The sequence below is a fragment of the Hemitrygon akajei genome, unplaced genomic scaffold (genome assembly GCF_048418815.1).
Source record: "Hemitrygon akajei unplaced genomic scaffold, sHemAka1.3 Scf000155, whole genome shotgun sequence".
Classification (NCBI taxonomy): Eukaryota; Metazoa; Chordata; class Chondrichthyes; order Myliobatiformes; family Dasyatidae; genus Hemitrygon; species Hemitrygon akajei.
Genome location: NW_027332041.1, coordinates 200,916 through 223,169, shown reverse-complemented (window position 1 = coordinate 223,169; position 22,254 = coordinate 200,916).

Below are 22,254 nucleotides of genomic sequence, written 5' to 3'. Positions count from 1 at the left end.
GGCCAAAAGGCCTGTTTCTCTGCTGTACGTTCTATGGTTCTATGGTTCTCTGGACCCAGGGAGCAGGTAATGGGACGGTGAGGCAGTAGTGTCACTCTGTGTCTGACCATGGATTTGTGCGACGGGACAGTGTGGAGGAAGCTTCACTCTCTTTGTGACCACGGGAGTGGTTAATGGGACGGTGTGGAGGAAGCTTCACTCTGTGTCCGACCGCAAAGAGGGTATGATGGGACGGTGGGTGAGTTAGCTGTACTTTATGTCTCACTCCGGGAGAGGGTAGTGGGACGGGAGCTTCACTCAGTGTCTGACCCCAGGAGTGTGTGATGGGACGGTGTGGAGGGAGACTCACTCTGTGTCTGACCACGGGAGTGTGTGATGGGACGGTGTGGAGGGATTTTCATTGATGTATGGCCCCGAAAATGTTGGTTCAGACGGTGCCGAGAGCGGTCGCTCTCCTCTCTCTCTCTCTCTCTCTCTCTCTCTCACACACACACACACACACACACACACACACACACACACACACACACACACACACACACACACACACACACACACACACACACACACACACACACACACACACACACACACACACACACACACACACACACACACACACACACACACACACCCCGCTCCAGTCCAGTATATCGCTTTGCCGCACCACTTCCCTCATTGCCACTATCCTCCCTCACCATTCCCTAAGCCCCGATGTCCTTTCATCTACCCCATTACTTATTGTGGAGGATGTAACTGATCCCCACTGTCCAGTGGGCGGCGCAATTCCCGGGAACGGGACAGACGGCCCGGTCACATTTCAGTCTGGTAACGTTCACTGTGAGGTGGTGAGAGTGGTAAGAGGGAAAGTGGGGTAGAGAGGAGGGGATCCCGAAAGAGAAGGCTTTAACGTGGAGTGCAACGAGATAGAAAGGCAGAGGAGAGAGATGGAGTGGAGGGAAAAGGAGTTAGCTGGTGAGAGGAGCGAATTTGAAGCGGGTTAGTGGCATTCATGGTAGAGAAACAGGAGGATAGTGAGGGTGATGAGTCGGTGAGAAGGACCGTCGCTCTGTGTCTGACCCTCACTGTTCTATCCCCAGCTGAAACTGATGTAAGGTACGGGGAAATTAATTTCAACACCGTCCCTTAGCCCCGGGACCGGACAGATCGAGGTCAGTTTCATTTTTGTTGGTTTGTCCCTGTTTAGGTGACGTGTCTGATCCTGTCGAGTGATCTCAGTGCAAACGTATAGTCACCCTAAGGATTCCCTGTTTGAGAATAACACGGAGGGAACGCGTGAGAGATGCGATGACGGGGACATACCCTTGATGGTCGGTGCGGAACGTTGCGCCCTGGGAGAGGCGGAATAGAGGGAGCGCCGTGGGATGGGATGGGGAGGGATAGCTGTGGGAAAGATAGGCGAGTAGAGACGGCATGGGATGGGCCGTGTGGAGGAATCGGCGATGAGGAGCGAGCGCCGTGGGGCGGAGTATGGGGTGGCGGAGATGAATTAGCTCCGTGTCGGCGTGGTTAAAAGTGAGGGCAGTGGGAGAGACTGGGAGTTGCGAGCGCGGTATAAAACCTTAACCCCTCTCTCCCTTCTCTAACCCCACTCTCTTTGCTCTCTTTCCCATTCTCTCGCCTCCCTGCCCCTCACTCACCCCGTCTCCTTTCGCCGTCTCTGCACTGTCCCTCACTCACACTATTTCCCCTTCTGACTCGCACTGTCCCCTTCTATTCGCCCTCTCTCATTGTCCCCGTCTCTCCTTTATCACAGTTAAAGTGTCTATCACTCCTGCTCACTACTTCGCGCTCATTCCCTCTCTCTCTGCTCACTCTCATTCCAAACCGTCCACAACTCCCGGTCTACTAAACTCCTTCTGTCCTTAAGTTTGCCGCTCATCTCCCCTCGCTACTTTCCCTCCTCTCTATCCACCCCTATCTCCCACTTCCCGACTCTCTCCCCCTTCGCTCCTTCCCCTCTCTGAAATTCTCTTGTTCTCTGTTCTTTATCCTTCTGCCACTCTTCTACCCTCCGTCGCTCTCCCCTCTCATTCGCCTCTCTTACACCTCACTCTTCTCTCCCCGACTCACTCTCCCCCTCTCCCCCTCCCACTCTCTCCCCATTCTTCTCGCATTTTCCTGCCCAATGCCCACATCGCTCCCTCCTCTCTCTGACCAAAGTTTTCTCCTTCTCTCTGACCCCACGTCTCGGTCCTCTCTCCCCCCTCTTCCCCCTCACAATAACTCGCTGTCTCACCCCTTCCCTCCCCCTCACGTTTCCCTCTTTTCCCTCACCCCCTCTCTCGTCTGTCTATCACCGCTTCCCTCCCCCATTCCCTACCGCTCTCACTCTCTTCCTTATCGTCCGGTCCGACTCTCTCTCCCAGACGGTCTGAATTCCACCTACTCAGAGCTGAACTTTGGGAAAGAGGAACCGCGCATCGATGAGGATGAAGATCCTCCCATTTCCTCGGGACCCGGCGGGCTGTCAGCCACAGCACAAACAGGTCAGAGTTCACAGCTATGACGTCATCCTGGAGGGGTCACGCTTCATAGTCTCAAGAGTCCGAGTTTCACGTCCACTGACAGCTCGGTCCACAGACCGACCACCATCCGGGTAACAAAAGGATCTCACTTGGCTCCCCAATTAAATCCCTTTCTCCTCTCACCTTAGACCTGTGCGCTCTGGTCCTCGATTCTGCATGTCTAGGGGAAAATAACTGTACGCGTTGACCGCTCGTAGTTTTGACTGCCTGTGACGTATATCAGTGATCTGGATTAAATCGTAGACGGGTGGGTTAGAACCATACAGCACAATACCGGCCCTTCGGCCCAGAAAACGGTGCCCGACATGTCCCTACCTTAGAGCTACCTAAGCTTGACCCGTATCCCTCTATTCTCCTAAGCTCCATGTAGCCATCCAGAAAAATAGATCCATAGAATTACAGCACAGAAAAAGGCCATTTTTCTGCCTAGTCCTACTGACCTGCACATGGGCCAAATCCCTCCAAACCCCTCTCATCCATATACCTGTTGAAGTTCTTTTTTAAATGTCAAAAGTGAGCCCGCATTCACCACTTCATCTGACAGCTCATTCCACACTCCCACCACTCTCTACGTGAAGAAACCCCCGTAATGTCCCCTTTAAACTTTTCCCCCTTCACACTTAACCCATGACCCCTGGGTTTTTTCGCCCCTCGCCTCAGTGGAAAAAGACTGCTTGCATTCACTCTATCTATCCCCATCATAATTTTATGCACGTCTATCAAATCACCCCTCATTCTCCTACGCTCCAGGGAATAAGGCCCAAATCTATTCAACCTTTCTCTGTAACTCAGTTTCTCAGGTCCCGGCATCATCCTTATAAACCTTCTCTGCACGGTTTCTACCTTATTAATATCCTTCCTGTAATTAGGTGACTAAAATCTGCTCATAATACTCCAAATTAGTTCTCACCAATGCCTTATACAACCTCACCATAACATTCCAACTCTTACAGTCATTACTTTGATTTATAAAGGCCAAAGTACCAAAAGTCTCTTTACTACCCTACCTCCCTATGACGCCACTTTTAGGGAATTATGTCTCTGTACTCCCAGGTTCTTCTGTTCTACTGCACTCCTCAGAACCCTACCATTTTCCTCGTATGTTCTACCTTGTTTTCACCTTCCGAAGTGCAATACCTCACACTTGTCCGCAGTCTCTTAAGCCTCTTAATATAACCTATCGTTTTTGCCCACACAACCGCTGCCGGCAACACATTCCACGCACTCACCACTCTCTGCGTAAAAAAAATACTCCTGATATCTCCTCTGTAACTACTTACAAGCACCTCAAAAACGTGTCTTCTCGTGCTAGCCATTTCAGCCCTGGGGAAAAAAAATCCTCTGACCGTCCACACGATCAATGCCTCTCATTATCTTGTACACCTCTATCAGTTTACTTCTTATCCTTCATCGCTACAAGGAGAAAAGGCTGAGTTCACACAACCTATTCTCAGAAGGCACTTTCCCCAATCCCTTCTGCACTCTTTCTATAGGTTCCACGTCCTTCCTATAGTGAGGCGACCAGAGCTGAGCCCAACACTGCACGTGGTGTCTGACCAGAGTCCTGTACAGCTGTAACATTATTTCTCTGCTCTTAAATGTATATACATGATTTGGATGAAGTTGTAGACGGCTGGGTTAGTAGCTTTACAGATGATACGGCGAGAGGTGGTGCTGCGGAGAGCGGAGACGACTGGCCAAGAATTCAGTGGGATGTAGATCAGTTACAGATATGGTTTGGAGACCGGGCCAATGGAGTTTAACCCGGACAAACCTAAAATATGGCTCTTTTGTAGGTCAAATGAAAGAAACGACACAATATCAGAGGCAAGACCCTAAACAGTATTGAAATATAGAGACATAGAAAACCTACAGCCCAATACAGGCCCTTCGGATGGTAACGATGTGCCGAACATGTCCTTCCTTTAGATGGGCAGAGGATCGTGGGGTCCATGTTCATTGCTCCCTGAACATGGCTGCACAGTTTGATGAGATGGTTAAGAAGTCCAATGGCATTCCTGTCTCTATTTGTCGGGGCATTGAGTACAAATGTCAGGGAGTTATGATGCAACTTTATAAAAATCACTAGTTAGGCTCAGTCAGGAGTATTGTATACAGTTCTGGTCAGCACATTATCGGAAGGATGTCAGGGAGTTGGGGAGCCTCCGGAGAGGTTTAACAGGACTCTGCCGGGATTCGATGACATGTGTTACAACGAGAGGTCGGACACCTGGGTCGCTTCCTCTGGAGCGGAGGAGGCTCAGTGGAGATGTGACTGATCTCTGGAATCCGTCAGACACCTGTTAGCCTTAGCCAAATCAAGGAATTTGGTCTCTTGTCGATTACGGATGAAAATAGATGAGATTGAGAGAAGGAGGGGGTGATCGTGGTGGAAGGAGAGAGCACGGATGGTGGGTGGGATGGAGAGTCAGTGGCAGTCACGGCTGAGTTCACGCACATGCTGAATGGTCTCTCTAAAGGTCCGCAGAAACAGGAGCCGAAGGAGAACATTGGAAATAGGCCGAACCGCAAGATCTGCCTACTCTGCTAATTTCCACCTATCATCATTGCGATCGTGGCCGAGCTCTCGATCCATTGTCAGTGAAACGGGCTCAGGGTCCAGCCAGACCATAATTAAACAGAATGGAATGAAGTTTTATTATAAAACCTCACAGTGATGCCGACACGTAAGGGACCGTGTCAGGGAACGGCTGCGGCTTCTCGATGACCTTCGTCTGGTCAGCGTGAGTGATGAGCTGTGTTACGTATTCAGGCAACAATAAATGTATGTGAGTTAGGCAAGGGTTTTTATAACAAATAACACGTTCATTAAACACTGAAAACAAAGCCCCCAAAAGTAAACAAATCACTAACGTAACCGGAAATCAGCTGCTATGCGATGCAGCTCAAACAGTTCTTAAAGCGATGCAGCTCAAAAAGTTCTTAAAGCGATGTTGCAAAAAAAACAGTTCTTTAAAGTTTCCAAAAGCTCAAAATGCTCACAGTCCATTTAAGGGAAAGAATTTTTCAGACGATTTAAGTTCTCTTTCACGAAGTTTTTCTTCAGTCCCCCGAAGTCGAACTTTTCCCACGAAGAATTTTATGAAACAAAACGGCTTAAAGGCACTGACCTTTCCTTTACCGCACTATTCTCAATCCTTTCTGGAATCCCAGGGATAAACACAAGAATAGTTAACGAAATCCTTCCGAATAAGGATGAAATAAGGTCGAACCTGTTTCACCGTCGAAAATCGATTCTCCTCGATCTTTAACTGCCGAACCCCGCTCTTCACTCTCCACTGATTCTTAACTAGCAGTATTGAAAAGAAACTGCTCGCAATGACATTTTAAACTTTAGGCATTAGATAAAACTTCATCTTTCAACTAAATTGCGTCATTACATTAAATCACGCAGTGGCATGAAGTCAACACGGCAAATCCAGCCACGAACTGCCCCACCTTACAGGGAGGGGTCCTCCTCTAATACTCTGCAAAAAAAATCTGTCACATGATCTCTACCGGCGGGAAAATGACGTCACTCCACCATCACAAGTCCATTACGTCATGTCCAGTATAGCTTCAACCCCAGTCACGTGACAAGGGTACCACAGACACGTGTCACGAGTATGTAACACCTCCCTCCAAAAAAACATTTTTGGTCTGACAAGAACAAAAATTTTAACAATTATTTACAAGATATACAAATGTATAAATTTTATAGCATACACAATATACAATACAGTATCATCATATAACATCTTACAGCTCACAATACAGTAGGAGTGTTACAATTGAAAAAAAACACTCCATAAAAAAAATACATTGTACATTCAACATCGAGATAGACGATCAGCAACCACATTATCTTTACCTTTAATATGAGTTATCACAATATTTTACTCTTGTAACATCAAACTCCAATTTAATATCCTTCTGTTTTTGTTTTTCATCTTACTCAGAAAAACTAACGGATTATGATCAGTGTAAGCAATAAGTGGTTTTTGAGTTGTACCAACATATACCTCAAAATATTCTAAAGCTAAAACAAGAGATAACAATTCTTACTCTATTGTCGAATAGTTTATTTTGTGCTTATTAAATTTCTTAGAAAAGTAAGCTACTGGATGATCAACTTCATCACCCTCATTCCTTTGCATTAATATTGCTCCCGCAGCCTCATCACTAGCATCTACAGCTAATGAAAAAGTTTTTGCAAAGTCAGGTGCCTTAAGCACAGGTTGTTGACATATCATTGTTTTCAATATTTCAAATGTTTCTTGACAAGGCAGTGTCCACACAAACTTTACATTCTTCTGCAAAGGGTTAGTTAATGGAAGGGTACATTAGCAAAATTCTTACAAAATTTTCGATAATATCCTACCATTCCCAAGAATCTTCTGAGAGTTTTTTTACTCTCAAGTTGGAGTGGGAATCTCTAAAATTGCCCGAACCTTTGCCTGAACAGGAGCTACCTTACCTTGACCCACAACATAACCAAGGTAAGTCACAGTGGCATGTCCAAATTCACTCTTAGCTAAATTAGTAGTTAAGTTAGCTTTTGAAAGCCTTTCAAACAATTTCTCCACCGCAATAATGTGTGCTTCCCAAGTATCATTTCCTGTCACTAAATCATCAATATCAAGAGTTAATCATCTTCTGGAAAGTACCTGGGGCATTCTTCATCCCAAATGGTAGAACATTATATTCATATAGCACAGATGGAGTTACAAATGCAGAAATCTCTCTACCTCTGTCCGTTAATGGAACACACCAATACCCTTTCAATAAATCAATCTTTGTAAGGAACTTTGCCTTTCCAACTTTATCTACACAATCATTTACTCTAGGAATTGGATATGTATCCGTTTCCGTTACAGCATTCACCTTCCTATAGTCCGTACAAAACCTAATACTACCATCTGGTTTTGGCACCATAACACATGGCGAACTCCAATTCGAGTTAGAATGTCTAATAATATTATTCTCTAACATATATTTAATTTCATTCTCAGCAAGTTCACTTTTTTCAATGATCATCCTATATGGATGTTGTTTAATAGGTTTGGCATCTCCAACATCTACATCATGTGAAGCTATAGTAGTCCTTCTCGGAACATCTGGAAACAAATCCTAATATTTAAAAATTAATTCCTTCATCTGTTGTTTCTGCTCTAGCTGTAAATGAGCTAATTTCTCATCAATATTTTCCAGAATGGTTGAATTTGGTAACCTAACAGAAACAATGTTGGATTTAGAATGAAAGTAAGATGAATCATCTATCATGTTCCTCCTTAAATCAAACTCATTCTCCCTAACCACAACAGTCACAGTATCAGATTATTTCCAAAAATATGGTTTTATCATATTTATATGGCAAAGTTGTGTTGACCTTCTACGATCTGGAGTTTTTATCACGTAATCCACATCATTGATTTTAGACACAATTTCATAAGGACCATGAAATCTAGCTTGTAAAGGATTTGTCTGCACTGGGAAAAAAACCAACACCTTATCTCCAGGCTTAAACATCCTCATCCTAGCTTCCTTATCATACCAAGTTTTCATTTTCTCCTGAGTCAACTTTAAATTTTCCTTGGCTAAGCTACAAGCTTTATGTAACCTGTCCTTAAATTTCAAAACATAGTCCAACAAATTAGTGTGTACTTCCTTACTAATCCACTGTTCTTTCAATAAAGATAAAACACAAAATGCCCAAACACAAGTTCAAATGGACTAAAACCTAAAGAGTCCTGTACCGATTCCCTTACTGCAAATAAAAGAAAGTTTATACCCTCATCCCAGTCACTTTCATTTTCCACACAATATGTCCGAATCATATTCTTGAGGGTAGAATGAAACCTCTCCAAGGCACCTTGCGATTCTGGATGGTATGCAGACGTAGTGATTTGTTTAGCTCCTAATTTATAATCTATCTGTTGAAACAATCCAGACATATATTACTGCCTTGATCAGTTTGTATTTCCTTAGGCAATCCAAAATAAGTAAAGAATTTTATAAGAGCCTTTGTCACAGTTTTAGCTTTTATATTCCTAAGTGGTACTGCCTCTGGAAACCTAGACGAAGGACAAATGATAGTCAACAAATACTGATAACCAGTTTTTGTCTTTGGTAATGGACCAACACAATCTACAATAACTTTAGAAAACGGTTCACCAAATGCTGGAATAGGTTGTAATGGAGCCAAAGGTGTAACCTGATTTGGTTTACCCACAATTTGACAAATATGGTACGTTTTACAAAACATCGCCACATCTGTTCTTAGACCAGGCCAGTAAAAATGTTTTAAAATCTTGTCCACAGTTTTCCTTACCCCTTGATGTCCACCTAAAGGCACAGTATGAGCTAAAGTCAAAATCTCATTTCGATAAACTTTCGGGACAACTACCTGGTAAACAACATTCCATTCCTCACTTGCAGGAATTGTAGGCGACCTCCACTTCCTCATCAACACTCCTTTTTCCAAGTAATATCCTACTGGCACCTTCTCAATTTTACTATCTAGTAAAGCTTGTTCCCTTAATTTTATAATCTCTGGGTCTCTGTTCTGCTCTGCTATCATCTCCTTCCGAGACAGAGATAAATCTTCATAGTCAGACATACTCCCAGAATCTTGTTCAAACAACGAAGGCAAGAAAGTCTCTGACACATCCTCAAAACTCGAATCCTGAGTTGTATAGTCATGAGTAACAACCTCATTCTGCACATCAATCTTTTTAGCCATAGCTCTAGTCACAACACAGGAATAATCTGAGTTAGAATTCATCTCTGGTTCCTTAGACTCCATTGTCAAGTGCACTTCAGGAAAAACTTGTCCACCTGCCAAGTCATCACCTAACAATAAAGAAATACCCTTCACAGGTAAGCTATGCTGTAATCCTACTTTAACAAATCCTGTAACTAACCCTGATTTTAAATTAACTTTATGTAAATGTACAGGCATAAAATCACTCCCAACACCACTTATGTAATTTACTTCACCAGTATCAGACTCTTCATTAAACTTCAACACAGTGTCTAACATCAGTGATTGAGAAGCTTCAGTATCCCTAAGGATTTTTATTGGCACCAGAATAGATCTTTCTTTCAAGGATACAAACCCTTCAGTTATAAAATGATCATATCCCTGTCTAACGTGCTCAGACTCTAACAAAACCTCATTTGTGTTTATCAAACCCTGTAATTTTACAGTTGCTTTAGTATGTTGCACACAAGCATCTGGAACTGCTTCCTTCTCTTTCTTTTTCAATTTGAAACAGTTAGCTATTACATGGCCAGGCCTCTTACAATAGTTACAAATAAGACCAAACTGTCTTTCCTTCACAGGTTTTCCTTCCTACTTACCTTTCTCATTAACCTCTGATTTAATTTCCGATTTACCTTGAGTCTCCATATTATTTTTCCACTTAAAAATTCTGCCCTGAGGAAATTTATTCTTATGGATTAACACATACTCATCAGCTAATGTAGCACAGTCCTGCAATTTATCAGTATCCCTCTCATTTAAGTAGGACCTTACTTCAACAGGAATGCTTCTTTTAAATTTCTCCATTAAAATCAGCTCTTTCAATTTATCATAGTCCCCATTTACATTTTTAGAAGAAACCCATCTCTCAAAACACACAGCTTTATCATAGGCAAATTCCACATAAGTCTTTTCCACAGACTTCTTCAGACTTCTGAATCTTTCTCTATATGCTTCTGGGACTAATTCGTACACTTTGAGATTACGCATTTTCACATTACTCATAATCTAATGCTTGCGCAGCAGTTAAAGCTGTGTAAACCTGTTGTGCTTTACCTTTAATTACACTCTGTAACAATACTGACCATTTATCTCTCGGCCACTCTGACATCCGAGCAATAGTTTCAAAATGTTGGAAATATCTTTCCACTTCTGTTTCACTAAATGGAGGGACCAATATAATTTCTTGACTAGCAACAAACGACTTTCTAGAACCAGAAGACTGATTCCCAGACCTTAATTCCTACATTGCGTAATCAAACTCCCTCTTCTTTTGAACAGCTTCTAACTTACAACGCTCCAATTCTGTTTTACTTTGTTCCAACCTCATTTGTTCGATTTGCAACTGCATCTCTATATTACTTATTGGAAAGACTCTAAAATCGATTCATCAAAAACACCCGAATCCACAAAATGTGACGCGATTTTTCTCTGTATTACAGCCTTTGATGTCGTCTGCAAAATACCTTTAATTTGCAATTTACTTGATATCTCAGAAACCTCAGTTTTTTTTCGCCTTCGCTAACAACTCCGCGCATGGTGAAGCCAGAAACTCATCAATATTCATCGTTGCCGAATACCACTCTCAAGCCAATCAAACAAAAAATCGAGTATTCCCCGTTTCCAAAACACCGATTCAAAAGTTAACAAGCATTTAAAATCAAGTAATCCAATCCCGGACGAGCCCCCATATTATTTTACATATTCAGGCAACAATAAATATATGTGAGTTAGGCAAGGGTTTTTATAACAAATAACACGTTTATTAAACACTGAAAACAAACCCCCCAAAAGTAAACAAATCACTAACGTAACCGGAAACCAGCTGCTGTGCGGCAGCTTGAACAGCCCTTAAAGCGATGCAGCTCAAACAGTTCTTAAAGCGATGCAGTTCAAACAGATCTTAAAGCGATGTTGCAAAAAAACAGTTCTTTAAAGTAATTTTTCCAAAAGCTCAAAATGCTCACAGTCCATTTAAGGGAGAGACTTTTTAAGACGATTTAAATTCTCTTTCACGTCGTTTTTCTTCAGTCCCCCGAAGTCGAAATTTTCCCACGAAGAATTTTATGAAACAAAACGGCTTAAAGGCACTGACCTTTCCTTTACCGCACTATTCTCAATCCTTTCTGGAATCCCAGGGATTAACACAAGAATAGTCAAGGAAACTCTTCCGAATAAGGATCAAATAAGGTCGAACCTGTTTCACCGTCGAAAATCGATTCTCTTCAATCTTTATCTCCCGAACTCCGATCTTCACTCTCCACTGATTCTTAACTAGCAGTATTGTAAAGAAACTGCTGGCAATGACCTTTTAAACTTTAGCCATTAGATAGAACTTCATCTTTCAACTAAACTGCGTCATCACATTAAATCACGCAGTGGCATGAAGTCAACATGGCAAATCCAGCCACGAACTGCCCCACCTCACAGGGAGGGGTCCTTCTCTTATTCCCTGTAAAAGAAAACTGTCACATGATCTCTACTGGCGGGAAAATGACGTCACTCCACCATCACAAGACCATTACCTCAAGTCCAGTATAGCTTAAACCCCAGTCACGTGACAAGATTACCACAGTCACGTGTCACGAGTATGTAACAGTTGATAGAGAAGAGTTACAGCCAGGTGGTCACACCGGGGCCACGGGAGACAGACAAGTGGGTCACGGTTAGTTGGGGGAAGTGGAAGAGTCAAACTCTAGAAATTACCCCAGCGGCTGCACCCCTTGACAATAAGTACTCCTTTTTGTGAATTGTTGTTGGGGGGGGGGTGTTAGGACATCCTACCCGGTGGAAGCAACAGTGGCCGTGCCTCCAGTACAAGAGTCCGGCCCTGTAGCTCAGAAGGGTAGGGAAAGGAAGAGGAAGGCAGTAGTAATAGGAGACTCGATAGTTAGGGGGTCAGATAGACGATTCTGTGGACGCAGTCAGGAGACCCGGATAGTAGTTTGCCTCCCTGGTGCCAGGGTCTGGTATGTTTCTGATCGCTTCCAAGATATCCTGAAGTGGGAGGGTGAGGAACCGAGGTCGTGGTCCAAAGAGGTCCTGAAAGGAGAAGAAAGGGAGTTAGGAAGAGCATCGAGAAGAAGGACCGCAAAGGTAGTAATCTCGGGTTATTGCCTGTGCCGCTCGACAGTGAGGATATGAATGGAATGAGGTGGAGTATCGATGCGTAGTAGAGGGATTGGAGCAGGGGGCAGGGATTCAGCTTTCTGGATCATTGGGACCGCTTTTGGGGCATGTGTGACCTGTGCAAAAAGGACAGATTGCACTTGAGTTCTATGGGACCAATAACCTGGCAGGGAGAGATGCTAAGGCCAGAATGTTTGTGGGTGGGAATCAACCTGATGTGACTAGGAGAGAGAAGGTTAAGTCACAAATAGAGGAAGCTTGTAGACAGCCTGTGAGGAAGAATAGGCAGGTGATAGAGAAGGAGAGTGTTCAGTCCGAGGAGGTAGGGGAGAAGGGAAAAAAGATAATAAAGTTGTTTGCACTGTTAGGGATAAACAGAGAGTAAGAAGTTCAGAATTTCTTAAATGCATCTATTTTAATGCTAGGAACATTGTAAGAAAGCTGAATAAGATTAGAGTATGGATTGATACCTGGAAATATGATGTTGTAGCTCTTAGTGAAACGTGGTTGCAGGAGGTGTCTCATTGGCAACTGAATATTTCTGGATTTCTTTGCTCAAGTGTGATAGAATCGGAAGGGCAAGAGGGGGAGGTGTTGCATTGCTTGTCAGTCAGAATATTATAGCGGTTCTTTGCCAGAATAGATTAGGCAGCTCGTCCAGCGAGACTATTTGGGTGGAACGGGAAAAGTGTAGTAACACTTCTAAACGTGTATTATAGACAACCTAATCGGTAGAGGGAATTGGAGGAGCAAATTTGTAAGGAGATAGCAGATATTTGTAGTAAGCATAAGGTTGATTGTGGGAGATTTTAATTTTCCACACACAGACTGGAAAGCCAATTCTGTAAAAGGGCTGCATGGTTGGGTGTTTGTAAAATGTGTGCAGGATAGTTTTTTTCAGCAGTACAAAGAGTTACCAACCAGAAAAAGGGCAGTGTTTTGGATCTCCAGTTAGGGAAGGAGATTGGTCAGGTGACGGAGGTATCGGTTGGAGAGCACTTCGGTACCAGTGATCACAATGCTTTTAGTTTCAATACAATTATGGAAAGGATAGGACTGGACCCAAGGTTGAGATTTTTGATTGGAGAAAGGCTAACTTTGAGGAGATACGAAAGGATTTGAAATGAGTCGATTCGGACAATTTGTTTTATGGGGAAGACGTATTAGAGAAATGGAGGTTATTTTAAGGTGAAATTTTGAGCGTACAGAAGCTTTATGTTCCTGTCAAGTTGAAAGGAAAGGTTAAAGTTTGAGAGAGCCATGGTTTTCAAAGGATACTGGAAACTTGGTTCGGAAAAAGAGAGAGTCTACAGTAAATATAGGCAGCATGGAATAAACGAGCTGCTAGAAGAATATAACCAATATTTAAAAAATCCATAGAAAGAAATTAGAAAAGCTAAAAGAAGATATGTGGTTGCTTTGACAAGTAAGGTTACAATAAATCCAAAGGGTTTCTACAGTTATATTAATAGCAAAAAGATGTGGAGGGATAAAATTGGTTCCTTAGAGAATCAGAGTGGACAATTATGCGTGGAACCAAAAGACATGGGGGAGATTTTAAACCATTTCTTTTCTAAGGTATTCACAAAGGAGAAGGATATTGAATTGTGTAAGGTAAGGGAAACAAATAGGGTAGTTATGGAAACTACGATGTTTAAAGAAGAGGAAGTACTGGCGCTTTTAAAGAATATAAAAGTGGATAAGTCTCCGGGACCTGAAAGGATATTCCGTAGGACCTTGAGGGAAGTCAGTGTAGAAATAGCAGGGGCTCTGACAGAAATATTTCAAATATCATTAGAAACGGGGATGGGGCCGGAGGATTGGCGTATTGCTCATGTTGTTTCATTGTTTAAAAAAGTTTCTTAGATTAAACCTATCAATTATCGTCCTGTACGTTTGACGTCAGTGGTGGGTAAAATAATGGAATGTATTGGTAGAGATGGCATCTCTGATTATCTGGATAGACAGGGTCTGAATAGGAACAGTCAGCATGGATTTGTGCGTGGGAGGTCATGGCTAAAGGCTCCAATACAGAATTACATAATAAAGGGCTTAATGGACATCCCTGTCTAGTACCACGAGAAAGTTTAAAAAAGGACTTATAAATATTAGTAATGACGGTGGCAATAGGGTTCTTTAAATAGTTTGAATCCATTTGTTATTACCAAAACCATTTTTTTCTAACACTTTAAACAAATATGGCCACTCGACTCTGTAAAATGCCTTTTCTGCATACAGATAGATAACCATTGAGGTTGCTTAGATAGTAGTGAATAAATAATGTTCATCAATCTCCGAAGATTAGAGAAGGAATAACGGTCTTTAATAAAACCCGTTTGATCCATCGAGATGATTTTAGTAAAAAGACCTCCCAAGCGAATAACTGTTATTTTAGAAAGACTTTTTCTACATTTAATAGTCCACATAATAATTCACATTTAGTAATGAAATAGATCTTTACGAGGAGCATTCAACAGGATCATACTCTTTTTTTTAAGAATTAAGGAAATACGTGCTTCATAAAAAGAAGGTAAATTACCCTTCTCAAAAGATTCGTGGAATATATCCAAAAGATACGGAGAAAGTAATCTTGCAATTTTTTTTGAAAAGTCCCAGAGAATAGCCGTCAAGTCCAGGAGCTTTAACTGATTGCACTGTTAAAACAGCTTTCTGAATTTCATGCTCGGTAATTGGAGCATCAAGCATCTGTTGATCCTGATCAGAAATTTGTGGAAATTTAATCTTATGTAAAAAATGCCTACATTTTGGAGGAAACTGCAGGAAATTGATATCTATAAAGATCAGAATTAAATTCTTGAAAAGTATTATTATTATCCTATTATTATTTACTATATCTCCATTATTTTTACGAATCTTTAAAAGTTGTCTTTTAGCTCTAGCTGCTCTTAATGGGGAATCTAAGAGCTTATTATTTTTATCCACAAAAATTTAAAATTTACCTTTCAAGTTAACCAGATATCCTTCAATAGGATATGTTAGTAATAAGTTATAATGTGATTGTAATTCTACTCTTCTTTTAAACGAAGCAAGATTTCGAGAGGCTGCATTAATGTTATCTAATTCTTTAATTTGTTTAGAAACTTAAAGCTAATTCAATTCTTGTTTGTTTCTTAAATTTAGCTGTATACGATATAATTTGGCCACGTAAATAAGCTCTTAAAGTATCTCAAATTACTAACTTTGAGACTTTTCCTATATTGTTAAAGAGAAAATAAAAACTCTTTTATCTGAGTTTCAATAAACTCAACAAATTCTGAACTTTGTAATAAATTTTCTGGAAAGCGCCAAAGTGGTTTTTCAATTCAAATGTTAAAATTGAAGGGGCATGTTCAGAGATAGCAATCGCATCATACTCACGTTTCTGAACATTATACAAGAGTCGAGGGTCGATTCTCTAATACTTATTATGAACATGTGAGAAAAGAATATTCTCTATCACAAGGATGTATGTGCCTCCAGACTTCAATTAAACCATAATCAGTTAAAAAGGAATTAATAAGTGATGCAGAACGATTAGGGAGTTGATGTTTGGATGATGACTTATCTATTAAAGGATTGAAATAATCACCACCCATCAGTAACATATATTCATTTAAATCAGGTAACATAGCAAAAACGGCTGTAAAAAATGACGGATCGTCAACTTTGATCCATAAATATGAACCAAAACCATTTTCTTATTACAAACTATTCCTTTAATAATTAAAAATCAACCATTAATATCGGCTATAATAACTTCCTGATTAAAAGGAATATTGGAATCAATCAAAATTGAGACACCTCTAGTTTTACTGTGGTGGTTTGCATAAACTGACGATCCCTCGAAAATTTAAAGTATCAACTTTTATCACATAACCTGATATGCGTCTCTATCAGGCTGGAATGGATTTATAACTTTAAATGGTTTCTTACGCATCATAAACCGCGAAAATTCCGAGTTAAAATATTTAGCTGTTTAGATATCATCATGAAACTTTGTGTCGAAAAAGGGTTTTTAGATACACGTCAGGATAAGGTGATCGAAAATGGCGGAGCTGAACAACAATAACAATAATTAACGTATGCTCCGGGATTACATAACGGGGGTGAAAAAAGAAAAAAAAAAACTCAACCAGACTACAAAGCCCAGAAAAAAATCGATATCTATCGACGCAAGCCCCAAGAAAAGCATAGCTGCTGATATAGCTGCGCCTACTTGAATAAAAAAGTAATCTCTGTCTCCCTCTGCCGAACATAAATCTCATTACAGTCGTCATATTAGATAAGGGAAGAAAAACAAATCCAAAACGATTCTTGAAGTATTTGCACAAAATAAAAACAATCGCCAACTTTAAATTATCCAATCTGTCTTTAAAACACAAAAAACAAGTAATTAATAAAACGATCTTCAATAAAGCATACAGAATTTTTTGAAAAAAACAATTAATTCATTTAAATGCTGCAGAAAGAAAAAAAAAAGTTCTAGACAGTTCAAATTTAACTACAGCCTATCAAGGGTTCTCCCACTATATTTTCTGAAGTTAAAACCATCCAAACCAGTCTTTTTCAAAATGAAAATGAATTTTAAGGCAAAAATTTTCAACGACCACCAGATCTTCCAGTCTTATCATTCTTTACACCATGAGGCACTCAAGCCATTATAAGTCATTCAAACTTCAAACTTCAGACTCGTCGACAGTGAAATATTGGCACAAACGGAAAGACAATTGCCATCTTTAAATTGTCCAGTCTTTCTTTCAAAGTTAAAGAAATCCAAGCAACAAAAAACTTAAAACAAGCATATAGAACAAAAAAAAACAGTTGGTTCATTTAAATGCTGCAGAAAAAAAAACTCGATGGTTCAGAATTACCTACAGTCTCCGGCTATATCTTCGAAGGTTAAAACCATCCAAACCAGTCTTTCTCGAAGCGACAAATACAGTTTCAGGTAAAAACTTTCTATAACCATCAAATCTTCCATTTTCATCAATTTACACCACGAAACAGTCAGATTATTATAAATCATTCAAACTTCAGACTTCAGATTCGCCGTCGGACTCGTCAGACAAAGAGTTAATAAAGCGCAATGCTTCGGCTGGATACGAGCTCCAGAATTTTTAACAAAAAGCCTTAATTTGGCTGGGTATTGTAATATTGGCAGGAGCTTTGTTGGAAAAGCCAATTTCATAGAAGAAGCAAATGCTGCACGTTTCTGAACAATTTCACGTGGAAATTCTTGAAAAAAAAACGAACTTCTGAACCTTGATATTGAAATAATCTCTGTTTTCTTGCAAGCTAAAAATTGTGGCCCTTGTCTCCAAGACGGAGAAAACGCACAACAATATGCCTGTTTTTACCTTCATCCAAAGATTTGAACGCATGGGTTCAGTGAGCCGATTCAAGCTCCGCGGGTTGCGAACAAACCTCCGGAATCAAAGACTGAAATATTTTAGCAAAATAATCCGGTGTGTTGAGCCTTTTCCAAACGAGAAGAAAGGTCAGCCGAATTTCGACTCACTTCTTTAAGATCGAGGCTCAAAGAGTTATTTTTTTCTTCAACTTTCTCTTCTAGTTGAGTTATTTCGGTGCATTTACCGGTGATTCGAGATTCCAATCTCCTGACCCAAGGGGGTTCATCCGAAAACTCGTCAGCTTTTTCAGATTTTCTGTTGGAGGGGTCGGGATTTCGTCTGGTGTTCTTCGAAGTAGCCATAATTATAACTATTGTTACACAAATTCGACTGAATAAAGTTAAAATTTCTAAGTTTAAATCGGAAAAGGGAGAGATTAAAGGCAGTCAATAAGCCTCACATGTGCGTAAGCGGGAGGCGGATTCACATTGCAGTTGTACCAGACATCGGTGAGCCCCCGCTTGGAGTACTGTGTTCGGTTCAGGTCGTCCTGCTGTGGGAAAGATGAGCTGGAAAGAGTGCAGAGGGAGATTTACGAGGATGTTGCCGGGACTCGAGTGGCCGAGTTGTGGAGACCGGGCTGGCGTGAGGAGGTTATTCTTTGGAGATCACGGGTGACATTATAGAGGTGTATAAAACCCAAAGGGGTATAGATAGAGTGAAAGCGCACAGTCTTTTTCCGCAGGGTGGGTAATTTGTGAACCAGAGTGCACAGGAGTGAGGTGAGAGTGGGTGGAGAGGAATGAGAGAGGTAAAAGAGAAAGAGGGGTGGAGAATGGTGCGGGGGAAGAGAAGTGTGGGACAGATGGCGAGAAAGAAGGAGATTGGTGGGGAAAGAGGAATGTAGGAGAGTGTTGGGGGAATGGGATGCGAGCTGTGGAGGAGAATGGTTGGGGAGAGACAGAGTTGCTGAAGCGGGGAATGTGAGGATGAGATGGATAAGAGTGGGGAGGAGAGAGACGGGGGAGGAAAACGGATTGTAATATCATTCAAGTTTGCCCTACGGACTGTTGACAGAGATCCTGGATCTCTTCAGGAATGTCCGTGCCCCAATGTGCAGACTTCTCGCAGATGAAAGGGTGTTGACGTTTGCAATAGTCCCTCCAGCCGGACGAGTCGCAGTTAACACAGACGGAAGTTGCACTGGAGTACTTGATAATAACACTAGACGCCTCTTCCCTATCAAATATAGTTAAACAATGTCAACAGGGTCAAATCAGCTCCAAGCGTCACCCGAGACAGTCACCAATCTAATCCCACAGCATCGCACGAACCACACATTGTGTCGGCCGTGTCGGTCTCCAAACTAATCCCCCTGACGCACTTTATACCCACAGACTGCATCACTCCCCAAATTAACGCACTTGCCCCAAATTCCTCTGTCAGAATCTAATCAACCATCGGGATCCCCTCACTTCCCACAGCCTAGGTATGACTCCAAACAATTCCTGCTGACCCACTCTCTCACCGCAGACCCGTAATGTTCTCCAAACTAACGCCATTACCCCACAATCTCACCAATAACTCAGTGTCAGAATTTAATGTAAGATCGTGATCCCACACTTCCCACAGCCCGGTGTGTGTCCAAACTGATCCCACTGCCCTACAGTCTACCCCACACACCTGTATCAGGATCTAATCTACGATCGTGACCACTCACTTCCCACAGCCCCGGTGTGCCTCCAACCTAATCGTAATGACCCAGTCCCAATCCAGTAAGAAACAGAATGTCACCGGTCTGCGAATTTTCCAATCCGGTATGTACTGGTTTGATCGCCGAGAGCGTTGGAAACTACATCCTGCGAAATTTAACGCGTTTAATTAATGGCAAGAAGAGCCTCTCTCAATGCCTGAACCGGGAGTGATGAAACGGTGTGGCGGGAAATTCGATCTGCGTCTGACGCCCGGAGTATGTAATAGGACGGTGTGGAGGAGATTCTCTCTATTTCTGACACCGGGAGTGTGTGATGGGACGGTGTGGAGGGAACTTCACTCTGTGTCTGATCCCGGCAGTGTGTGATGGGACGGTGTGCAGGGAGATTCACTCTGTGCCTGACCCTCGGAGAGTGCGATGGGACCATATGGAGGGAGATTCACTCTGTGTCTGATCCCGGGAGTGTGTGATGGGACGGTGTGGTCAGAGATTCACTCTGTGTCTGACCCCGGGAGTGTGTGTTGGGACTGTGTGGAGCGATTTCGCTCTGTGTCTGACCGAGAGAGTGTGTGATGGGACGGTGTGGAGGGTGCTTCACTCTGTGTCTGACCCCGGGAGTGTGTGATGGGACGGTGTGGAGGGAGCTTCACTCTGTGTCTGAACCCGGGAGTGTGTGATGGGACGGTGCGGAGGGAGATTAACTCTGTGTCTGACCCCGGGAGTGTGTGATAGGACGGTGCGGAGGGAGATTCACCTTCTATCTGACCCCGGGAGTGTGTGATGGGGCTGTGTGGAGGGAGATTCACTCTGTGTCTGACCCCGGAAGTGTGATGGGACGGTGCGGAGGGAGATTAACTCTGTGTCTGACCCCGGGAGTGTGTGATGGGACGGTGCGGAGGGAGATTCACCTTCTATCTGACCCCGGGAGTGTGTGATGGGACGGTGCGGAGGGAGATTCACCTTCTGTCTGACCCCGGGAGTGTGTGATCGGACGGTGCGGAGGGAGATTCACCTTCTGTCTAACCCCGGGAGTGTGTGATTGTTGTCGATATCTCCTCTATCGGTGTGACACATACCTGCTCTTTTTTTTTAAATTTATTTCCAGCAAACTTGCATCAAGGTTTGAACAATATCTTTTCGCTCCATCGTAAGATGTTTCCAACGTGGATATGAAATAACAGCTGTCTTCATTTCTGATCCAATCCTGGAAACACGCTTGCTCTGGAAATCAGGGACAAGGAAATGAATCTCCAGCACATTGTCCAATAACACACTCCCGCGATGAGACACAGAGTGGAAAGTCCTCCCCACGATTTCAAATTCAGAGTGAAGCTCCCGATGTGCCATTTAATCTCTCAAACAGTCTCAGACTATTCTCTCAAACGCGTCGCATCACACACATCAGAGTTGAAACACAAGGATACTAAGAGAGGAGATATCACTCCGCACCGTCCCAGCACACACTCCCGGAGTAAGACACAGAGTGAATCTCCCTCCACACCGTCCCATCACACACTCCCGGGGTCAGACACAGAGTGAACCTCCCTCCACACCGCGCCATCACACACTTCCGGAGTCAGACACAGAGTGAATCTCCCTCCACACCGTCCCATCACACACTCCCGGGATGAGACACAGAGTGAATCTCCCTCCACACCGTCCCATCACACTCCCGGGATCAGACACAGAGTGAATCTCCCCTCATACGGTCTCATCACACACTCCCGGGGTCAGACACAGAGTGAATCTCCCTCCACACCGTCCCATCACACACTCCCGGAGTAAGACACTGTGTGAATCTCCCTCCACACCGTCTCATCACACACTGCCTGAGTCAGAAACAGTGTGTATCTCCCTCCACACAGTCCCATCACACACTCCCGGGATCAGACACTGAATGAATCTCCCTCCGCACCGTCCCATCACACACTACCGGCGTCAGACAGAGTGAATCTCCCTCCACACCGTCCGAGCACACACTCCCGAGTCAGACACAGAGTGAACCTCCCTCCACACCGCGCCATCACACACTTCCGGAGTCAGACACAGAGTGAATCTCCCTCCACGCCGTCGCATCACATACTCCCGGAGACAGACACGGAGTGAATCTCCCTCCACACCGTCCCATCACACACCTCCGGGGTCAGACACAGAGTGAATCTCCCTCCACACCGTCCCATCACACACTCCCGGGATCAGACACAGAGTGAATCTCCCTCCACACCGTACCATCACACTCCCGGGATCAGACACAGAGTGAATCTCCCCTCATACGGTCCCATCTCACGCACCCGGGGTCAGACACAGAGTGAATCTCCCTCCACACCGTCCCATCACACACTCCCGGAGTCAGACACAGTGTGAATCTCCCTCCACACCGTCTCATCACACACTCCCTGAGTCAGAAACAGTGTGAATCTCCCTCCAGACCGTCCCATCACATACTCCCGGAGTCAGACACAGTGTGAATCTCCCTCCGCACCGGCCAATCACACACTCCCGGAGTCAGACACAGAGTGTATCTGCCTCCCCACTGTCCTATCACAGACACCCTGGATCAGGCACAGATTATAGCTTCTTATCTCTCTGCAATATGATGAGCAGCAGGTGATGATGGGTTTGAGGATGATGTGTTAACTCACCTTTTCTGATGGTCAGCAGTTGACAGATTTGACCCTTCTCTGCTGTCAGGGTCCTGTACTTAATTTCGATGTCAGTGATATTTTGACCGAGATTAGTTTTTGTTTG